The sequence below is a fragment of the Salvelinus alpinus genome, chromosome 11, assembly GCF_045679555.1.
Source record: "Salvelinus alpinus chromosome 11, SLU_Salpinus.1, whole genome shotgun sequence".
NCBI lineage: Eukaryota > Metazoa > Chordata > Actinopteri > Salmoniformes > Salmonidae > Salvelinus > Salvelinus alpinus.
In genome coordinates this window covers 52,838,081-52,855,262 of record NC_092096.1, presented here as the reverse complement: position 1 = coordinate 52,855,262, position 17,182 = coordinate 52,838,081, and the positions used below count along the sequence as shown (strand labels likewise).

General features: G+C 42.5%; 1 protein-coding gene across 1 annotated transcript in view; it reads right to left on the bottom strand.

Moving 5' to 3' along the window:
- The window catches only part of LOC139534378 (galactose-3-O-sulfotransferase 3-like), a 39,089-nt gene extending 22,124 nt beyond the window's left edge, over positions 1-16,965 (bottom strand). The window contains exon 1 of the mRNA XM_071333485.1: positions 16,606-16,965. The gene's annotated coding sequence lies outside the window, so the exon portion shown is untranslated. The remainder of the gene's footprint in view (positions 1-16,605) is intronic.
- Between the last annotated feature and the right edge of the window lie 217 nt (positions 16,966-17,182).

Below are 17,182 nucleotides of genomic sequence, written 5' to 3'. Positions count from 1 at the left end.
TGGGGAAAAAAAGAGCGAGCGAGAGAGAAAGAGAGCCACCCCATCATAGCCCTTCTATATCTTGTAAGTTGTACAAATGTAATCGTCAAATCCAGAGAGGCACATCCAAAAAAAGTCAATCCACTACTTTACCCCTTTCTTCAGACAACCATGACGCTAGAGCTAGGATAGCTAACGTGTGTGTATGTGCGTGTGTATATAGATTCAGAAGCCTGACAGGGAAAGGTACTTTTTCATATTCAGGAGCCTCTGAGTGGAATAGTCTGCCTCTGCCTGTTCAAACTATTCCAACTCTGTGTAGCTTTCAAAGGAAGGTGATATCCTGGTTGATGGATATGGTACCTCTGTGAGCAATCCCTCCTAGCCCAATGAGGATGACCAAATAGAGATCCTTTGTGTATGGTACGTATATGTTGTTGTGTTTATATGGCTAAATAACCAAATTGACATGCCATTTTAGCTTCCGTTTTTTTTAAATCCCGCCACATATGCCAAACTTGCTAAATGCTATCATGAAAGAGGAACCCAAAGGAAAAAAGTCCGACTTTTTGTTGTTTTTCCTCGATAATTCTTAATCAAGTGCATCATTTTGTATGTGTACCTTGTTTTAAACGATCAAATAAACTAAACTCAACTAAATGTGACATAATTTTCACAGGGACTCAGGGCCATATGTATCAAGCGTCTCACTCAGAGTAGGAGTCCTGATCTAGGATCAGGTCCATGTAATCTTTTCATTGTGATCTAAAAGACTAAACTGATCCTAAATAAGCACTCCTGCTCTGATATGCCTGATAAGTACGGCCCCAGTTCTTAGTGGGCTGTTTGCTTGCATAAGTCTTAAGTATTATATTTTTCTTGGAATCCTCAGAATCAACCTGATATACAACGGCTTGAAATTGTACTTCCCAATCCTTCTCTCCCTCTCTCCTCATCTGCCCTCCACCCCTCCTCTCTCTATCTGCTCTTCCGAAAAACGTCCTCATCCCTCCTCCTCCCTTCTCTCTATCCCCTCCATCCCCTCACTTACCCTACATTCATCTTTTCTCCTTTCTCCGTACCCACCTTACATCCCTTCTCTATCCCCCTCTTCTCTTACTCCATCCCTCTTTTCCCCTAAATTCTACCCCGTCCCCGCCTCCTACCTCTTCAGCCCAACCCCTTCTCCCCTTCTCCTCAACCACCCTCCATCCCTCCTCTCTACCCTTACCTCTACCCCCCACCCCTTCCCTAATTCTCCTCACCCACCCTCCATCCCCCCTATCTCTACCCCTCCCCTCCCCCAGCCCAACCCCTTCTCCCCTTCTCCTACCCACCCGCCATCCTTCTTTCTTCCCCACATCCTAACCCCTTCTCCCTACAGTAAGCCCATTCACTTTCAGACCCTTTCCCAGCAGTGTTTTGTCTGCATCCCAAATTGCACCCTATTCCATTTATCGTGCGCAACAGAACCCATAGGGCTCTTGTCAAATGTAGTGCACTATATAGGGAGTAGGGTGCCATTTGGGACACAGTCTTTGTCTTGGGCCACACCCCGTTAGCCAGACACACATTGAGACAGACTCTTGAGACAGCCATTTATAGAAAAATACAATTGAATAGCAAACATACAAGTAATTTTGGAGCAACACAGGCAATCGCCATTTTCTCAAGGCCTATTCCAAAATGAACTACAAAAACGTTCTGTGAGTCTTTTGAATCACCCAGACAGACCATTGCCGACTGCCTCAATTTCTATCAAAATAGAACCCAGAAATAGACCCAATTCTCTAAAACACTAAAAAAGCTTGCTCTACTTTCTTTGTTTTTGAGAGCAGAGGGATTTTAAAAAAGCATGCAGGCCAGTGCTGCTTATAAAACGGACAGATCAGCTGTTCATTTACATAAGAAACATCCTCATCGCCAAATTAGTTTACATTTTGGGTCCCTCTTCTCCAAAACACACTTTAATCATACACACACACACTGCCAAGCACAGCCAGTTACCACGATGCTATCGGTCCCGCCTGCGGCCAATTTAGCGAGAGAGTTGTAAACAGTACTCTGTTATAAAACCACATTATCAAGGTCTTCACACTGCCCTCTCTACACATCTACACACAGAGAACACTTGCATTGCTAGTTGGCCAGGATTTTTTTCCCTAATTGTAGCACTACCTCTCCATTACCTCATTGTTTTCACCCTACTCATAGAACACACACACACACACACACACACACACACACACACACACACACACACACACACACACACACACACACACACACACACACACACACACACACACACACACACACACACACACACACACACACACACACACACACACACACAGCCTAACCCTGCTGTTAAACACAACAGCAATTACCAGCATTCGCCACGCCAAAGGCAATCCGTGTGTGTGTGGCCAGCCAAGGCAGCTAGACTGTGATTTGTTTGAGTATAGTTTATTTTTCCACAGTGTACTCGAAAGAGCAGCAGCAGCAAGGAAGGAATGTGAGGTTTGTTTAATAAATCTGAACGTGTGTGTGTGTGTGTGTGTGTGTGTGTGTGTGTGTGTGTGTGTGTGTGTGTGTGTGAGAACGTGTATGTTCTATGAGAGAGGTGAAAACACACACGCTCCAATTAACATACTGTTGCGTTTATAGACAGTGACAACATGAAAGAGGTCTTGGTTTGTTGGTTGGTGTGTAGCTGTAGAATATGTGTGTGGGTTGTATACATATGAAAGGGATTGAAGATTTCTTTCATCACTTAGTTGTACTGACGTGGAGGTAGAAAAATAAACACACCATTAACTGGATGTTGGGGCAAGGCGTAGGACACACACACATACACGCACACACACACGCACACACACGCACACACATACACATAGCTATGTCTTACTATACTTGTGAGGCCTTTTTGGGGACTATTCAAAATTCTATTTTCCCTAACCCTAACCTTAACCCTAACCTTAACCCTTAACCCTAAATCTAACCCTTAACCCTAAATCTAACCCTAACTCCTAAAAATAACCACTAACCCCTAAACCCTAACCCTAACCCCAATTCTAACCCTTAACTTACCCCTAAGCCTTTTTAGTCTTTTTAAAAGTGAGGACTGGCAAAATGTCCTCACTTCTCTGAATTTTAGTTGGTTTACTATTGCTGAGGACTTCTGGTACTCACAAGTATAGTAAAACATGTACACATGTAACGGATGTGAAATGGCTAGCTAGTTAGCGGGTACGCGCTAGTAGCGTTTCAATCAGTTACGTCACTTGCTCTGAAACCTATTAGTAGTGTTGCCCCTTGCTCTGCAAGGGCCGCGGCTTTTGTGGAGCAATGGGTAACGACGCTTCGTGGGTGACTGTTGTTGATGTGTGCAGAGGGTCCCTGGTTCGCGCCCGTGTCGGGGCGAGGGGACGGTTTAAAGTTATACTGTTACATTGATGCTGTTGACCCGGATCACTGGTTGCTGCGGAAAAGGAGGAGGTTGAAAGGGGGGTGTAACGGATGTGAAATGGCTAGCTAGTTAGCGGGTACGCGCTAGTAGCGTTTCAATCAGTTACGTCATTGATGCTGTTGACCCGGATCACTGGTTGCTGCGGAAAAGGAGGAGGTTGAAAGGGGGGTGTAACGGATGTGAAATGGCTAGCTAGTTAGCGGGTACGCGCTAGTAGCGTTTCAATCAGTTACGTCACTTGCTCTGAAACCTAGAAGTAGTGTTGCCCCTTGCTCTGCAAGAGCCGCGGCCTTTGTGGAGCGATGGGTAACGATGCTTCGTGGGCGACCGTTGTTGATGTGTGCAGAGGGTCCCGGGTTCGCGCCCGAGGTCGGGGCGAGGGGACGTACTAAACTTATACTGTTACATTGATGCTGTTGACCCGGATCACTGGTTGCTGCGGAAAAGGAGGAGGTTGAAAGGGGGGTGAGTGTAACGGATGTGAAATGGCTAGCTAGTTAGCGGGTACGCGCTAGTTAGCGGGTACGCGCTAGTAGCGTTTCAATCAGTTACGTCACTTGCTCTGAAACCTATTAGTAGTGTTGCCCCTTGCTCTGCAAGGGCCGCGGCTTTTGTGGAGCGATGGGTAACGACGCTTCGTGGGTGACTGTTGTTGATGTGTGCAGAGGGTCCCTGGTTCGCGCCCGTGGCGAGGGGACGGTTTAAAGTTATACTGTTACACACACACACACCGACTAATACTAGTGTGACTAATACTATAATAAATCTATTAATAAGAGAGGCTATGGTTGCAACTATCCCAGAACATCTAATGATGTCTAATATGGAAACAGATGGCTGGATCAATATGTTCGTACATATTTTAATGATTAAACACCATTAAAAGAGAACTCCGTCCAGACGCAATTATATAATGGAGGGAATTGGCTGGTAAAGTGTGTTGATTCTTTTTGAGGTAAGCATTGGCCATTTGTCATATATATGAGGACTAATTAAATCACCTCTAAGGATCTAGGAACAAAATGACTTGATTAAGAAACAAATAACATCCTCAAATCCAAAGACACATGCACACGCACACACACACACTGGGCATCCACAGTGACTATTTGAGTCTATGCAAATCAAGCCACAAAGGTCAGGGGGTAAAGGTCATAGGTCCAACTGATAATGATGAGGGGGGTCATTTCCTTGGTATTTTCCTCCTCTGTAGGGTGTGTACCATGTCTTGCACTGTAAGGAGTCGTAGCCTGATCCCAGATCTGTTTGTGCTGTCTTGCCTGACAATGACTTCCAATAAGTTGGCAAGACAGCACAAACAGATCTGGGTTCATGCTAATGCCTGTAAGTCTGCCAGTGGGGTTGGTTGAATTCTTAATTGTGATGCAACAATTTTTAATATAGTTCTCCTTATTGTAGAAATGTCAGAACAGATGGCATATAACCTCTGGCAGAGCTTTAGTGTTGGAGAAGAAGGGAAGGAAAGAGACTGGGATGGAGAGCGGGGAGGAAGGCACAAAGAGAGAGGGGGGCAGAGAAAGAGGAGAGAAATAATAACGAGAGGGAGAGGGAGAGAGGGGGAGAGGGAGGTAGAGGGGGAGAGAGAGACAGAGAGGGGGAGGGGGAGAGGGAGGTAGAGGGGGAGAGAGAGACAGAGAGAGAGGTAAATGGGATATCTCCCCGCCGCCACAAAGGTGCTGTAAAAGACTGTAATCAGATTCCACTCCAGTCTCCTCTAACTGTAGTGGTTTTAAAGATCCTGCTCCTCGAACCTCTCCTCTACTGCCAGCCAGAAGGAGGAGGAGGAAGAAGAGGAAGAGGAGGAAGGAATTAATATTTTTCACAAACTGTACGCATGGAATACATCGTTCTCACAACAATATATGCTTACATGTTACAAACAGCGCCCCATAGGTAACAGAGACCCTCCATCTGAGGAGAGATTCATTAATCCTCCAGACCCCCTAAGGGAGGGTTGCTCTGCACCACACAGACACACACACCGCTCTGCACCACACAGACACACACACCGCTCTGCACTGAGACGGGTCAGTAGGGAGACAATCTATTACTGACCCCTGCCAGCCAGTCATGGCCCCAAGGGGGAAGACCTTGACACCGTTACTTTCACACTGTTATTTTCTCAGTATTTTTAATCATTATTTTGTACGGTACACCGCAGTTTTGACCTGTGTTTTCACCTCAAAGTTATCTACTCTGAGGATTTGTTTAGTGTTGAAGAATCTAAAGAAATTGAAGTCGTGTCCTGCTGCTGCTGGTGAGGATTTATTTGAATAGAAAAAGTATTTTGAAACATCCTGCTGGATTATATTCTGCAGGGAAATATGATATTGTTTGGACAACAGTTGCTTAGTTGCTATTGTGACACCTGTGTATGCGCCTGTGGATATCTAATGGGGCTTACCACATAACGGCTCCCGATACTGGACACTGTACAGCTTCCCAGTCGAACCAGTTTGCGCTTATATTACGTTGACATTTTGTGAAGTTTTTGTCTTCAGCTGTTTTTTCTCCAGGCTGTTCGTGCACACACATTTTTTAATTGAGGCAAGTTGAAGTTCGGTAGTCAAAGTCATTGCCCCTCCGTCAGTGATTGGTCAACAGTACTACTTCTAGTAGGAGTGGGAACGTGAAGTGTTTGTTTTCATGCAAATTTTGTCACTTGAGAATTACCGCACAAAACATCTTAGTTAGATGTAAAATTGAGCGACTAAGACATCATTTGCAAAAACATCAACATTAATGACAGATTTCTTGATTTATCTTAGATTAATTCAGACTATTTTGGGGAAGTGTTTCTGGCTATGTTGTTGTGACGTTGGCTCAAGAGGCACAACAGTAATATTGCTGTTATTTTCTCGTTTTTCAAGCAAAGGTCTTTAGGGAGTATGAGAGCACAGATGGTCGTTTCGCTATGCCGAGTTCTGCTAGGAGCAAACCAAATTGATGTATGCTGACGCCTTAACTAGACAGGCAATCCAGTGTGTTCTTATAGGGTGGTGTGAACCTAGATGGCCTATTGCTGCTGGTGTTGTTCAGTTACATCAGTGGTTCTCAAACCTCTCCGTGGGGACCCCAAGCACAGATTATCCATTATATTGGCCAGATACTCTAGTGGCCGCTCTAACAATGAAAATAAATGTTTTCAAAAATGAAAGGTAGTCGGGAGAAGGCAAGATCAGGAGGGACCATTCTAGCCAATGAGAGGGCAGAACCACAGGCGGGTTTGAACAACAGACACTACGTCTTCCACTAGTTACCCCAGCCACAAAGTTAAAATTGGCTGTATTGTAAAAAGCATGCACATTTTTTTATTATATTTTTGGTCTTAATTTGAGGTTAGGGTTAGGAATAATGTTAGCAGTGTGGTTAAGGTTAGTGTTAGGTTTAAAATCACATGTTAAGAAGATAAATTGTCGAAATAGGCGGGGTTTGTAATGTTGTGGCTGTGGTAACTAGTGACAACCAGGCACAACATCGATATCAATAGTTTTATCTCAAAGTTGCCGGGATGTCACGTGTCCTACTTATACCAGTACACACGTAACAGCCAAATCCTTACAAAACGTATATCAAATCAAATGTATTTATATAGCCCTTCTTACATCAGCTGATATCTCAAAGTGCTGTACAGAATATTCGATCAAATAAGCCCCACGTAGCAAATAAGCCATTCAACTATTTGTTAACCAAATTCTACACTCTCTCATTGACCTCCATACAAAAACTCCTCGGTTGGTGAGCGAAAAAACCCCACAAAAAAAACCCACCTGCTGAAGAAGACAGATGTTGGGCCCTGTTATCCCTCTCACTTCACCTCTTCCTCTCTGCCCCCAGCCATTCCATGTATTTGATCTATTCCAGAGCTAGCACACCTGATTCAACTTGCCAACTAATCATCAAGCCCTTGACTACTTGAATCAGGTGAGTTAGTTCAGGGCGACAACAAAATTGTGAAACGTCTGGGGAGGAGAGGTTTGAGAACCACGGAGTTACATCATTGTGAGCAGGGCTAAGATATGGCATTGGTGTGGCAGCGCCAGAAGATGTCTTCCTTTGATGTTCTTACCATGTGGAGAAAGGGTTTGTGTTTCCTTCCTCCGAGGGGGTAGTCTTTCCTTGGGTTCATGGGAACCACAGCGATGGAGCCGGAGGGCAACTCCAACCGTCACGCCCACTCTTCCAGCCAAACCTGGGATATAGTGTGAAGTTGCCCCTAGATACTGATCTTGGGTCAGTTTAGCATTTTCCCAACTAATGGTTAAGGTTAGGATTGGGGCAGGAGAAGCTTATCCTAGATCTGTACCCAGGGGAAACGTTCACACCCGTGGTGGTCCAAAAAGCCACTTTCTGAGCACATCTACAATGGGCTTCTATATGTATGGAAGGTTTCGTTCAAATCAAAAGGGGTGCTGTCAAAAAGTGATTGAATTTAAATGGATTTACCTTGAAACTAAATGCTGAATAACAATTGTCAATTTTAAAATTTTTTCCTTTATTCTTGTCTGACGAACACGACCTTGCTTACGATTTCCAACATTTTGGGAACATGTCGATGGATCGGATTCTATTTGGCCTGAAAATCCATTAATTAATTAATTTAGCAACAGCTGCTCAAAAGAAGGACAAGAGATTGAGGGCAAATAATCTCAATTTCCACACCTGCAGTACAAGGCCAACCACACCCATCCTGCTATTCCACCCACACTCCTTGTGTGTGTGTGTGTATTGTTTGTATGTGTGAATTGTGTACGTGTGTGTGTGTGTGTGCGTGCGTGCGTGCGTGCAGTAATCCCCAACGGTCAATTCCCGACTGTCAATTTAATCCAGGTCCCCATGGATGGGGATGTTGTACATCTACAAGGAGATGAGAATAATGTTTTGCCACACCAAGAGCAGCCCGGCCCCACTGGACACAGGTCCAACCCCTGGCTCTGCAAACCCTGCCCATCTGTTTTTATATCTGCTTTGCCACGTTGGTCTGGCACTGGCAAAGGGCACACTATAGAGAACGCTTGCATTGCTAGTTGGCCAGGAATTCTTCCTGGTCAGGGTAAGTTGGTCAGGGAAACCTCCAGGACCGTAATTGTAGTACTACCTCTCCATTACCTCATTGTTTTCACCTCTCTCATATACACACACCCCTCTGTGGATTTAATCACAACTACAACACACACACAACTACACGACACACAACTATAGAGAAGGGCCTGCCCTGAGCCCAGCCACCACACACCACACAAATACACAACACACAACTACACAACACACAACCACAGAAAGAGATGAGGTAGTTGTATGAGGGCTAGCCTGAGCCCACCACCCAACTACAAGAGATGAGGTAGTGGCATGAGGGTCAGGACCCTAAAGCTATGCAGGATCAGGGTTGAAGTCCGCAGCTAGCGTATCCTTGTACCAGACCTGTACGTGCTTTAGCCCAGGGGTTTTCTGGAACCCATGTATTTTAAAGGTCCAATGCAGCTTTTTTTCTTCCAATATCAAATCATTTCTGGGTAACAATTAAGTACCTTACTGTAATTGTTTTTGATTAAAATTTTCAAAAATACACCAAAATAGCTTCTTAGCAAAGGGAAATTTCTCAAGCAAGAATTTAGCTAGGACTGTCTGGGAGGTATGAGTGGGGAGGGGAAAACTTAAAATGTTCTGCTATTGATAGAGAGGTTTGGAACTCTCTTTCTTAATGGTCTATTAACTAATTTACCACATGGTGACATCACCATGAAAGGCTTAAACTCCATCCCACCAAAACAGGCTGAAATTTCAGGCGATCTTTTCAAACAGGGCATTATCATCATTTTGACAGTATTATTCCAACCTCATAGTGTGGAAATATATATATATATACAGTATATAAAACACAGGATAATTATGTTTTGGACTGCACTGGGCTTTAACTATTCCACACACCTGATTCAACTTGGCAGTTAATCATCAAACCTTTGAATAGGTGAATCAGGTGAGCTAGTTCAGGGCTACAACAAAGTTGTGAAACGTCTGGGGGTCCCCGAGGAGAGGTTTGAAAACCACTGCTTTATTAACCTACTGCTCTATCATTGCCATGCCTCCATGTATGTTTGGTATGTATGCAGGCACGTGCACAGATAGAGCTCTACCTGTGCAGGTGGTGGTATAATTTCCCCTAAAAAAAATTTTTTTGTAGGCTATACATTTTCTGTCATTGTTGTTTGGAACCCACGGCCCGCAAGTCATTGTCAAGTTCGCCACCCCCCACCCCCCCACCCTATCCGTTGGTTGCGCCTGTTGATCTGGGCCCGGCTTCCAAAAAGCATCTTAAGGCTAAGTTCATTGTTAGAACCTTTTAGGAGCATTATTAAATCTCCGAGCTGTTTCCCAAAACAATAGCAATAGCTCTAACACTCGTTAGCATTGGCTCGTATTACTAATGTTTTGCACACTCAGTGTATTTTATGATGTGTAGCCTAACATGTGCGTAATGATATGCCAAATCTGTGATTCAGTGCATTTTTATTGGGTAAGCATTCAAGTAAACCGATTAGATATTTGCAGCTGTAGGTGGTAATATCTCTCTAGGTACTGATCCGTCGTCAGTATTGTGAAATAATTATAATGTTAAGGTAAGATCATCGCACATAGCGAACGCTCTCTTTACATGGTGTTTTGGGAAACGCATGTTACATATTTGGCCGTTGTAGGAAAGATGAATATTAAAACACTTGTAAGCCTGACACCCCATTCACATTAATCATAAGCACAATTTTTCCAAACTCTATGTCTTCTTCAGTCCGGTCAGAGTCCGTCGAAGACTAGGAAGTTACCAAACCATAGAAGAAGATGAAAATATGTGTTACTCATTCCTATAAGTCAGTACTATTTTAATAGTATGTTAAAAAATAATGCACATTGGATTTTAAACCAATTATACTTTATGACTGTTGCCTCCTGTTTCAGTTTATTGTGATGGTAATGACGTTTGTTTTTTATGATAATTATTAGGTGAAGGTCGCAAGCTACAGTATAGACTAGCTTTTAGCTAGCTGCTCTGTATGCTAGCTTGACTTGCTAGAAGGTTATAGAAAGAAGTTGAGGAAAAAGTAACTAAACAAAACATATTTTATTATCAACTGAAACAATATGTTTCTCCTGTCTTGAATGAAAAGGTCATATTTTACAATTTCACCAAAAATGCGATCCCTGACAAGAGACTAGGCTGTCCTTCATCTTTTCTTGCATTGTGAAACCCTCCCTATGCTCTCCATCCAGTAATGGAACGAGATTGCATAAAGATGACGTATGGCGCAATGAAATACGTTTGTCACGATGTAAACGGGGCATGAGTTCCATCGCTATTGGAAAACCGCTCACGCACCCGATTGTGCCTTTTTCCCAGTCTGCCAGGTATGGAGATTGCGCACGCACGGGGGAGAAGAGAGAGAAAGAGAGAGATGTGTTTGTGGTTTGTGTGTGTGTGTGTGTGTGCGTGTGCGTGTGCGTGCGTGTGCGTGTGCGTGTGCGTGTGCGTGTGTGTGTGTGGCGGATGCTATCACTGTTATTTATAAGCCTGCATTGTCACTTCAAGAGCATAGATTCATAATTCTGTATTGTGTTCCCACAGGTCCAGGCAGGAAGACAAAGGCTGCAGTCCAAACACATCCTATCCCCTCAGCCCTCAAATGAAGTGGCCTGAGGGGATAGGGATGGACCACCCTGGCCCGGAAAATCGTCACTCGTTCATCCCGTGATGATTGTGTTTTCAGCCACCGGTAGCTTGTGGGTGCGTTATATGCGCTACAGTCAATTATGATTGCATGCCTACTTACATTAAATATATAATTATTAATATATGCCTACTGTATAATAGCTAGCAAATTAATTAGTTAAATAACGTTAGCCTGCCTAGCTGGAAACATTTTTATTTCTACAATTTCCAAAAGCTAACCAAACAAAAACATAATTACTTTTACGAGACGTGTTTGTGCCGTCATGTGCATTAGTAGCACAATTTCTAACTTATTTACATTAGTTTTTACTTACACTTGTATGTTGACTCCATATATTGACGTTTAGGTTTTAATTTTTGGCTGACTTTTCTTAGCGGATGTGCAATCGTCACAAATTGAATTATGGGGAGTTTCCGGCCCCGAAGTGAACATGATTGTACACTCGCAAACTCGACTAAAAACGAGGGCTGAGGGGCTTATGTTGCAAATTTCCCTTGCTTAGCTAATCATTTGGACCGCCCTCAAAGAGAACACACTGCTATACCGTTAGAGTGGTGTGAATGGGTTTATCTGAATTTACCCTACATTTTCCCCCACCTTGGCCAGCCCCCTAACAATTTGAGTTCAACCAATGAGCTTCAGCCCCTCACCATTTCACTAACATCTAGCAAGAGGCACATCATGCACACACAGCGATTTTTGGGGACCACTTTTGGCTCGTGAGCACTACTTTCAGAACTACTGGATAAAAAGTATACACAAGTACCGGAGAATCTCTTTAATTCTATACCGTGGTGCCACATTCTCAATATACTTGATTTGTCCTCAGTTTGTACTCTTTTGTGACACACACAAACACTAACCTCAATTTTGTTCAATTTAAATAATTTGATTGCCAAGAAATAGTTGTACTGTCAATATAGGCTAATAATGAAACAAGTGGCGATTAAGTAAAAATAAATCCAATCTAATAGAAGTGAACCTACCTGAACCACACAAAAATGGGAACGTTAAAACTTCAAACTTCTACAGTAGTGAACGAAATGCACTGTAGACTGCTAGACTAATTACATAGCATATCCCTCACTCACGCCAAACTACACTGAGTGTACCAAACAGTAGGAACAATATTGAGTTGCACCCGCTTAATATTGAGTTGCATTGAGTTGCTAATATTGAGTTGCACCTGCTTTTTCCCTCAGAACAGCCTCAATTTGTCAGGGCATCGACTCTACAAGGTGTCAAAAGCTTTCTACAGGGATGCTGGCCCATGTTGACTCCAATGCTTCCCACAGTTGTGTCAAGTTGGCTGGATGTCCTTCGGGTGGTGGACCATTTGTGAAACACATGGGAAACTGTTGAACGTGAAAACCCCAGCAGCATGACACACTTAAACTGGTGCGCCTGGCACCTACTACCATACCCGTTCAAAGGCACTTAAATCTTTTATCTTGCCCATTCACCCTCTGAATGGCACACATACACAATCCATGTCTCAATTGTCTTAAGGCTTAGAAATCCTTCTTTAACCTGCCTCCTCCCCTGCATCTACACTGAGTGAAGTGGATTTAACAAGTTACATCAATAAGGCATCATACAATGCCTTCAGAATGTATTCACACCCCTTTTTCCACATTTTGTTGTGTTACAGCCTGAATTTTAAATTGATTTAATTGAGATTTTGTGTCACTGACCTACACACAATACCCCATAATGTCAAAGTGGAATTATGTTTTTAGAAAGTTTTACAAATTAATAAAAATGAAAAGGTGAAATAGGTATTCAACCCCGTTGTCATGGCAAGCCTAAATACGTTCTGGAGTAAAAATTTGCTTAACAAGTCACATAATACATTGCGTGGAATCATTCTGTGTGCAATAATAGTGTTTTAACATAATTATTGTTATTTATGATTTTTTAAACTTATTAAACAGTTACAGAGTTTAATGGCTCTGATAGGATAAACTGAGGCTGGATCAACAACATTGCAGTTACATCCTGCACATGCAAGGCACTAAAGTAATACTGCAGAAAATGTGGCAAAGCAATTCACTTTTTGTCCTGAATACAAAGTGTTATGTTTAGGGCAAATCCAATACAACACATTACTAAGTACAACATTCCATATTTTCAAGCATAGTGGTGGCTACATCATGTTATGGGAACGCTTGTAATCGTTAAGGACTGAAAAAAAAGGAATGGAGCTAAGCACAGGCAAAATCCTAGCTGAAAACCTGCTTCAGTCTGCTTTCCAACAGACACTGGGAGATGAATTCACCTTTCAGCAGGACAATAACCTAAAACACAAGGCCAAATCTACACTGGTGTTGCTTACCAAGAAGACAGTGAATGTTCCTGAGTGACCAAGTTAGTTTTGACTTAAATCTACTTGAAAATCTATGACAAGACCTGAAAATGGATGTCTAGCAATGATCAACAACCAATTTGACAGAGCTTGAAGAATTTTTAAAATAATAATTCACAAAATGTTGTACAATCCAGGTGTGGAAAGCTCTTAGAGACTTACCCAGAAAGACTCACAGCTGTAATAGCTGCCAAAGGTGCTTCTACAATGTATTGACTCAGGGGTGTGAAGCTACGTAAATTGAGATATTTCTATATTTCATTTTTCAATAAATTAGCTAAATATTCGAAACATGTTTTCACTTTGTCATTATGGGGTATTGTGTGTAGATGGGTGAGAAAAAAATTATTTCGTTATTTTCTATTTAATCCATTTTGAATTCAGGCTGTAACACAACACACTGTGGAGTATGTCAAGGGGTATGAATACTTTCTGAAGGCACTGTAGCTTTCACCTGGATTCACCTGATAAGTCTATGTCATGAAATGTTCTGTACACTCATGGAATACCTAATCTGACAGCACTTTCAGCTCAATCACACTAATATTAACCTTATAGATGACAGGGTGAAAACAAGATGCACTGTGGTGGAATGACTGAACAGATAGATATCATGTTTCATTCTAATTAACCCATAGCAAACTAATTAAAATAGGTTGGTAAAAAGGAAATTAGGCTGAAACAAAATAGCAAATAGTATTATATTGCGAAAACATTGCATTTATTCATAGGCCTAAATGCATCTTATATATATATATGTTTTCTATTTCCTGTTGTTTACTCTCTCTCCATCTCATGTTCTGGAATGATAAACTATTTTCATGCTAATTAATTAGGCATTCATTAAGCGGGGAGAGTGTTAAACCAATTTCATCTAATATAATGGATAGTCAATCATATGGCTTTCAGCTCCTTCTGGAAGATAGTGCCTTCAAAAAGTATCCATACCCCTTGACTTATTACACATTTTGTTGTGTTACAACCTGAATTCAAAATGGATTAAATTGTTTTGTTTTTTATCTCCCCCATCTACACACAATACCCAATAATGACAAAGTGAAAACATGTTTTTAGAAATGTTTGCAAATTAAATACAGAAATATACAGAAATACAGAAATATCTCATTTACGTAAGTATTCACACCCCTGAGACAATACTTAGCAGAAGCACCTTTTGCGGGTGTTTCTGTATCAGCTTTGCACATCTGGATTTGGGGATTTTTCTCCATTCTTCCCTGCAGATTTTCTCGGGCTCTGTTAAATTAGTTGGGGAGCGGCAGTGAACAGCAATCTTCAAGTTTTTCCACAGATTGTCAATGGGATTCAGGTCTGGGCTTTGGCTGGGCCACACAAAGACTGTCACATGTGCTGAAGCCATTCCAGCGTCGCTTTGGCTGCATGCTTGGGGTCATTGCCCTGTTGGAATGTAAATCTTCGCTCCAGTCAAAGGTCATTTGCACTCTGAAGCAGGTTCTAATCAAGGATTTGCCTGTATTTGGTTCCATTCATTGTTCCCTCTATCCTTACCAATCTCTCAGTCCCTGCCGCTGAAAAGCATCCCCATAGCATAATGCTGCCACCACCATGAGGTTTGGTGTTTAACAGGTGATGATCTGTGCCTGGTTTTATCCAGACATAGCACTTTGCATTCAGGCCAAATAGTTACATTTTTGTCTCATCAGACTACAGAATCTTTTTCCTTATGATCTCAGAGTCTTGCACATGCCTTTTTGCAAACTCCAGATGTGCTGTCTTGTGCCTTTTTCTCAGGAGTTGTTTCCTTTTGGCCACTCTCCTATAAAGCCCAGATTGGTGAAATACTGCAGAGACTGTTGTCCTTCTGGCAGGTACTCCCATCTCAGCCAAGAAACTATAGTTCTGTCAGATTGGTCATTGGGTTCTTGGTCACCTCCCTGACCAAGGTCCTTCTTGCCCGGTTGCTCAGTTTGGTCAGACGGCCAGCTCTAGGCAAAGTCTAGGTAGTTCCAGATTTTTTCCATTTCCCAATGATGGAGACGAGACCACTGTGCTCTTGTAAACTTTCAACACTCTAGAAATTGTTTTATACCCTTCCAAAAAATATTTGCCTCGACGGAGATCTACGGAAAGTTCCTTTGACTTCATGGTATAGTTTTTGCTCTGACATGCACTGTCAACTGTGGGACCTTATATAGAAAAGTTTCTTTCTAAATCATGTCCAAACAATTGCATTGACAACAGGTGGACTCCAATAAAGTTGTTGTATTGACATCTAAAGGATGATCAAAGGAATTTGGATGCAACTGAGCTAAATTTGGAATGTCATAGCAAAGGCGTGTGAATAGGTATGTAAATTAGATCTTTTTGTATTTGATTTTCAATAAATATGCAAACAATTCTAAAAACATGTTTTTATTTCGTCATAGTTTTTTTTTTTTATATCCATTTTGAATTCAGGCGTTAACACAACAAAATGTGGAATAAGTCAAGGGGTATGAATACTTTCTGAAAGCACTGAAGATTATCATAATCTATTGAGTTCCTAAAGTAGCCTACCGTCCGCGGTAAAATAACAGGACAGGACGAGACCGGGAGAATATGAGCACGGCACCCAGATCCAAACCTACATGTCAATATTTTGGGATAATTCATTCATTCAAAAATAAACTCCGAAGGGCATAATAATAATGATGAAATGCGAACCGGCATGACTGACGGGCTGAAATGACAAACGCACTTGTCACAACAGCCTATGCCTGAGACCGTCGTCGCTTGATCATCGGTCAGTGACTGACACAACACCGCAGCGGCAGGCGTTGTAAAGAATTAAGACCCGGGGCAGTGGGGTGCTGGGTGCACCAGTCCGGTGACGTTGGAAAAGCAATGAAACGACACAATAATATATTCTATTGTAGACTACTGGAAGCAATGCCAGCAGAAATTCCCAGATAAATATCATCTCGTAAAAATTGGGGAAATAGCGATTAACGGGTATTGGAATAAAAAAAAGGGTGCTGTTACAGATAAACACGAAACATTATGATGATATTCTATTCTATATCACCCACCTTTGTCATCTCACGACAAACAGACGCGACTGATGATGGTGCGGCTATTCTCGTTTGACGTTTTTGACTAATAGGTAGGCTACTGTCCCTCATTCACCGGTACCCCGTTATGAGAGAAGCGAATCTCCTCCAATCTTCCTTTTCCTTCTTATTCTTCTTCGTCATCGATTCATTCGTGATAGAAACATCAAAAGGACTTTATAGGAGGCTAGTGCTATGGAAACGCTGCAGGATGGAATCGTTCGTTTTACATTTGATTGCCCCTCTGTCCGGCGGATGCTGCTCTCCCGCTGTATGTCATCAATGCTTTGAGACCCCTCGTGCGCACAAACGAGACGGTCATGTCTTTTGAGACCGCTTTTCTTCTATACCCGCGCCGAATGCGCGCGTGCGCGCTGCCCCCCCCCCCCAGTCGTGGAATGAAGGAGCAGCACACACACAAGCGCACACACATGCTAATGATGTGGAATGACTCAATTATATATTATAAGAGAAGACATTCTTTATTATTATGATTTGATGAAGTGTTGTTTGTGTGTGTATGGCCCATGGCGCCATATTGCAGTGTCCATATGGT